The sequence below is a fragment of the Glycine soja genome, chromosome 4, assembly GCF_004193775.1.
Source record: "Glycine soja cultivar W05 chromosome 4, ASM419377v2, whole genome shotgun sequence".
In the NCBI taxonomy this organism is placed as follows: Eukaryota; Viridiplantae; Streptophyta; class Magnoliopsida; order Fabales; family Fabaceae; genus Glycine; species Glycine soja.
Genome location: NC_041005.1, coordinates 12,299,467 through 12,306,566, shown reverse-complemented (window position 1 = coordinate 12,306,566; position 7,100 = coordinate 12,299,467). Strand labels below are relative to the sequence as shown.

At 34.3% G+C, this 7,100-nt stretch overlaps 1 pseudogene; it reads left to right on the top strand.

The window, feature by feature from the left end:
• Positions 1–658: 658 nt before the first annotated feature.
• Positions 659–5,951, top strand: LOC114410559 (annotated as a pseudogene).
• Positions 5,952–7,100: the final 1,149 nt, after the last annotated feature.

Genomic DNA, 7,100 nt, shown 5'->3' with positions numbered 1-7,100 from the left:
CTTCCTTTATATTGTTGTTGAACAAAGCTACCATCATGGATTTGAAAAAGAAAAGCAAGTGGGCAGAGTAAATTGTTCAAAGGAACCAAGTTAAAAAGAGATAAAATTATCCAGAGCAATGCCATGGATGGTTAAGAGAGAGAGAGAGAGAGAGAGAGAGAGAGAGAAACCTTAGTGTCCTCATCTATGGCGGAATCGAGATCGGAGAAGAGATTGAAGTACAGGAGTGGTAGAGTGAGGACTGAGGAGTTAGAGCAGCACAAATTAGTGAATTTGTGAGAGACAGAAAGAGGTAGATAGAGTGAGGAGAGGACTTAGGAGCTGCATCGACACAAATTAGGTTTTCCAAATCGGCACCTTTTCTAGTTTTCTTCCTCTATAATTTCAGGCGGGTCGGGGTCGTGGCGGATATCAGTAATCTCATACCCGCCCCCACCCCTGTTTTGTGTTATCGGGGAAAACCCGAATCCGACCCCGAATCCGGACAATCCGGTTTTTATCTGTCAAAGTCGAGGCGGGTTCAATTCGGTTCCCACGGGTCAGAGTCCACTGAATGCCTACTAATTCCATTTCCATCTCTCGTACCTCATAAATCACAAAATGGACGAGGTCTACACAACGTTCACCTCGTGATCGATCATTCGGAGTCACAAGTGTTATGGTGACGAGGTATAGGGTAGTGTCTCTCCCTATTCAAAATTCCGCATCCACTCTCTGGAACAAATTGCAGGAACAAATCTCCAAACACTCCTTCGACACTCTTCTCTACAGAGTAAGTATTCTCTCTCTCAATCTACACATCATATTTTTTTATAAGCAACAACCAATGCGCCTCTTACTTTTCCTCTCATTTTCCCTCTAATCTCCGCGTCAGAACCCTAGACTCCCTCCTTTCCCTCAACAACAATATCGTCAAGGTACGTCAAATTCCCAATCACACCAAAACATTCGACTATTTAGATTTGCGGTTTCGTTGCGATCCTTGATATTGTGGAAAATTATGGATAAATGTGGCTGCAATTTCATTATGCTTGATCTGTTTCGTGGAGGGAGTGTCGCACATGATCAGGCGGCAGATTGAGGAGCTAGAGAGTGTCTGGCATGGTGATCAGTGGTTTGATGGTGGATGGAGTCCCCGTTGATTCTTACTTAATGCGGTCTATTCGATCACTATCGAATATATGATATGTTTCTATCTGGTGATCTTGTTGTTGTGCTGTGTGATGAGGATTTAGTGTGCTTTTATGGTGGATGCAAGTTTATTTAGGATGAAACTAGGTACCCGACTATGTTGCCATTGAAGGAGATCATCGATGGAATTCACGGTCAGGTGGCAAAGAATGAGGATGATCTCAAGGTTATTCATGTTTCTTAGACATAATTTGATTAGCTTTTGTGAGTGCCAAATGCATAAGCTATTTCTTTACTGAGATGTATATGCTGTGGTGATTTAATGGTCTTGCTTACAATAGAGGAATGCTAAGTTCTTGCTTTTTTATGGGCATTTCGATTTTTCTTTTCTTCTTGATTGGTACCCGAAGGTAACAGATTGATAATACTTTAATTTTGTTGAAAATGAACAAGTATAGGTGAAGCTTTAATAGGTTTTCTTTTCTTATGGCTTTATCACTCTGACCATGTAGCTTATAATGACAAAGATTAAATAATAGTTACTTTCATGGTAGCAGAGCCTATTCTAAACTTGCATAAATTCAATAGAGTTGTTGCTAATGCCCATCATGAAAATGAATGACATTGTTCTTTGTTGATGAACAAAGGAAAATACAGAATCCCCATTTTGCATAATGTAAATTGAATTTTCTATTTTCCCCTTAAATCTTTGTGTTTTATGTTAGGTTCATGTTTCCGAGTATAACAATATCTGCAGTCAGCTTAATGCCATCAACCGAAAGCAAATTGGAAGGTGTGAATGTTATTTATTGAACAATCATGACTTTTTAATATAATACATATTTCTTAGCTGACTTAAATGACCTATTTGCGTATTTTAGCTTAGCTGTCTGTGATCTTTCCAACTTGGTAAAACCTGAGGATATTATAACTTTAGAAAATTTAACCACCCTTCTTGCAATTGATCCCAAGTATTCACAGAAAGATTGGCTCTTTGGCTATGAAACATTGACAAACTATGTGGTAAGAGTTACGTTTTTTAATCTGTGATGTGTTCATAAGCGTATAAAAATAGCTTATGATACGTTCTGAAGTTGTTTTCAGTTTATTTCAATTAAAACTCTCTAAGATAGCTTATGAAAACAATTTCACCTTATTTCCTCTTTGATTATAAAAACAACTTATAAGTCCTTATATGATAAGTAGTTATTCAATAAGCACTTAATTAAACTGCTTACCAAAATGTCACTTTAATACATATCTATGTCTTGCTAAATTGAACTTGTTTTGTCACAGGATGAGGATGGGGAAAAACATTTTGAAGCCAAGCTCCAGCAGATTGAGGCCAGATTTTATGTAGCTTTTGTAAAATATCTTATTTATTTAGTTTAGGGTCTATAGATGTTTAAAATGAACTAAAATATAACATGTAAGTCTCTTGGGGGAGGGGCTATATTCTTTTGAAATAAAGGGGAGGAAGATGTGATTTAAACATCTCTATCAAGAGGGTAGGGGGAGTGTGATTTATCCAATTTGGCCATGAAATTATAATTGGTGATGCTGCCTTGTTTCTTTGTCATAAGCAAAGTGTATTTTGAGAGATTACAATAGTTAATCTTGTACTGCTTTTTCTACACTTTTTGGCAGTGATACTCATATATCTAATTCTGGATTTTTTTTTAATTTCTGAATTTCATCCAAGTGTTTGAGTTCCTGAAAGACAAACTGAGCCTCATTTTGATTCTTGGTTTGTATTAATCAACTTGTAGCCTTGAGTAAATAGGTTGTACAAATGTTCCTCACAGATAAGTTAATCTTGAGTCTTCTCTAGTATGTTATTTCACTAATACACAAAATGGACATACTACCGTGAAATTGGATTTTCCATCTTTGCAAGGTCTGCTCTATGCCCTGATTAAGGGAGTTGGGTGTATTTTTTTTAATGATCAACCTAGATTTGTATGATTAGTTATTGCTCTGCCTCAACTATTAATAAGATTCATTCCGCAATAGCTTGAATTTGAGTATAAATTGAGCAGTATTTTCATGCCGGGGAGTTTCACCAATTGTTCGCTCCATAATATTCTAAAATTATGTAGTCATTGTTTTTTTTAGGTCTACTCAATCTGATACGTCTACTTTATGCTTCTTTGAACTATTTAATATATTAATTGCCACTTGCAGGATATTACAAAACCGTTAAAGGATGATATATGCAAATCAATTAAAAGATGGAGGACATCTTTTTCTGCACTTAAATTGAAGCAAGATATTCTTGGTTGTATGTTTTACATTTTCATTGTTACATTTTGTTGGACAAGTGGCCTCAATAACTTAAGACGGGGGGTGAATTAAGTTTCTAATTTTTTCCACTAACAAACTTTAACCCCTATTTAAATGATTGGCTTCAGAATGCAGAAGAAGAAGAAGAAGAATAAGCAATCAATTTAACAATGTCCTTTTAAATGTGCAAAACAAAGTAAACTGCAGTAAAATAACTGAGATAAGGGAAGAGAAAAATACAAACTTGATTTATACTAGTTTGGCCACTTCCCGTGCCTATGTCCAATCCTCAAGCAACCCACTTGAGATTTTCACTAACTTTGTAAAAAAAAACCTTTTTACAACTTCTGAACACCCAAGGAATCCCTTTCCCTTATGTTCAGGAAACTCACAATTCAAGAGACAACCAGTCTCTTCATTACAACTTACTTTCTGAGATGAACAAAAAGATTTCTCTCCTTTAGAATGGATAATACAATTTGATGTTCCTGGATGAACTCTCAATAGATTTGCAAGTGTTTGCCCAAGAGTTGTTGAGAGAGCATTTGACAATGAAGTTCTCTTAGAATATCTCTCTCTTACTTTTTGAAGTTAGACACACATATATATATAGGTCCTTCGTGCCTTTTCAAAATGGTTTGAAGAGATGTGTCTTTTCAAAAAGCTTTTTCTGAAATTCTTCACTGGTAATCGATTACAGGTTTCTGGTAATCGATTACACAGTTATATTTTGAAGGGTCATGACTTTTCAAATTGAATTTCAAGAGTTCCGTTGCCGGTAATCGATTACATATCAATGGTAATCGATTACATATTCAAAATTCAAATTTCAAACCCTTTTAAGAAGCTGATTTGCAAACTTATCTTCTGATAATCAATTACACTGCTTGATAATCGATTACCAGAGCCTTGACATGTTGGAAACAATGTGTTTTGAGGCAAAAGATGATCTTGAATGAATCTTGAAGCAACCTTGTCTTAATCTTGAAGCAATGTTTAACCTTTGAATGCTTGTTGAAGTGATCTTGAAAGCAACCTTGTTTTATTATTCTTTGACATCATCAAAATCATGTATTCATACATTCACACATTTGACCTCAATATTTCCTAATTTTTCTTATACTTTTACTTTATATTACTCTTATTTAGATTATCTTACTCTAATGTGGGAGTCAATTACACTATAAATTGCAGTTCCTTTTAGATGGTAGTTACATTGTCAGATACATAGGTCTGACCTCAACAAAGTAGGGAATAATTCTTCTTGACTGAGATTTGATTTAGATTCTGTTAATTTTGATTCATATTTACATTTTTGTTGTGAAAAATGATTTAGAGTCCGTTAATTGTAGATGCTCATCTCTATCTCTCTTATTCTGATATTCTTAATGGAATTCACACTCTTTGACTTTCTACTAGGGTTGTCAATATGGACCGGTCCGGCCCGTTTTGGCCCACCATAAACTGGCCAGCCCAACCCGCCCCGCTAAGCAAAACGGGCTACCTTTCCTAGCCCGACCCTTTTCAAGCTAGCCCACTTGGCCCGCGGGCCACCCGTCAGCCCGCCAATTTATATATTTATTTTTTTTCCAGATTTTGTTTGTCCTTTATCATTGTTGTTAACATCAATTTAGCATTGTCCTTTATCGTTGTTGGTAACATCAATTTTGAATCTAAATCTTGTCTCTTTATATTTTTTTATAACTAAAAATAATAATATACTAGTAGTAAGCAATAAAAGAATAAAATCTATCACAAACTTCAATATCTAGAATCTAGATGACCTTATCACCTTGTGTGCCTCTAATCCCTCTATTTCAAAACTTCCAGTATTTAAGGTTTTTACACAGATTAAAAAAATATTTATATATACAAACTTAAACTAAATTATTCTAATTTATAAATCATAAAGATAAACTAAAAGTCCACAATACAAAATAATTATCCAATAATTGTCCCGCCCGCGGGCTGGCCCGCCGAGCTTGCAGGCTAAACGGGGCGGGCCTAAACGATTTATGGGTGTCAAATTCTAGCCCAGCCTAGCCCAACTTTTTTGGAGAACGGGATGGGCCAGCCCGCCGGGCTTGACCCGGTTTGACACTCCTACTTTCTACTACCTTGCTAGCTAGATTCTCAGTCTTACGTTCAAACGGGGCCAAGGAACATATTTATACTATATTATTTTCACCAAAAAGATAATTATTTAGTTGATTTCCAATTTTGTTGCTACCAAAATGAGTGACAATATGACATGTTGACTTACCCACCATTATAAGCACACACCTTTTTCTTGAAGGAACACATATTTAAAGGCATATTATTATAACTTTCTATTTTTTCTTTTTTTGGGCTTTATACTAACATTTTATTCAATAATAGTATAAACTTAACAGATTTCATTTATTATATATATATATATATTAGCATGGTTTGATATAAATTTAAAATTATGTAAAGTTCAAAATGTTTAAATATGTATACATTTGTACTTCCTGAATACTGCCTGAATTGGTGTTGTTTTTAATTTGTAGGTTTGAGTTAATTAACGAAACAAACATATTAAAAAAAATACAAAAACAACATCACTTTTGACATCGATGTTGTAATGCATCATACAATATCAATTTTGGTCAAAACCGATGTTGTATAGTAGCAAAACAACATTGGTTTTGGTTAAAATCGACATTGTTTTTTGCATTTTTTTATATATTTCTTACTATACATCGCTTTTTGTAAAAATTGATGTTCTATAGTGTATTTTAACATCGGTTTTTTATAACTGATGTTAACGTTGATACTTTTAACGTCAGTAGTTTCAATATCGATTCAAAATCGATGTTGAATATCCAAAATAATCGATGTTAAAAGCGTTTTTTCTAGTAGTGATGGATACAATGCGGCCTATGCCTGGTGCTGGATACAACACTATTGTCTTTCTCCATTTTTTTGTTGGTTTTGGTTGGGTGGGTGAAACATTGCTAGTGAATTTGGTGTTAATGTTGTTTTATATACAAGTTGGGGAGGGTTAAGTTTGAATAGTGTTCTTATGGTCTTTTGTTGGTTGGGTAATTTAGATGAGTAGTGATTTTCTCTAAGGATAAATATATGTGTGGTGTCTATGATCCATAGAAATAATTAAGAAGAAAAAAGAGATAAATGATTTATATGAAAAGTGAATCATATGATAAGAATGAATATAGATAAAAGAGACATAAAGATTGTTTTTATTTTTTTGGTGTCTAAAAATAAGGATTCTATCTCCAAACACCCTAAATATTCATCATTTTTTCTATATATGTCGGGTCTGGTGATTGCGGTAGGAATACATGAATGAGGACTTAATTAGGTTCGATTTTTAGTTTCACCATTGTACACCAAAAAATTATCAAACCCATCTATTATATACTTTTTCTCTTTTACTAAACATGTCAAGTAGGTTAATGGATGTTCAAAGATCATTTTTGAATGCCTTTATTAAATTTTTCATACCTGAAATATAGCTTGTTTTCATATTATTACCTAACATTTTTTTTTCACTCAAGTATCTGAAAAAAAAAATCAGTTCCATTTTATTACCTGTCGTTAGTCGTCTTTCGTTAAGTCATGACGTGACAGACAAAGTGTCATGTCATCATGCCTTGTCACAAACATCTCATTGTCTCATCATCACCTTCAATGACATGGCA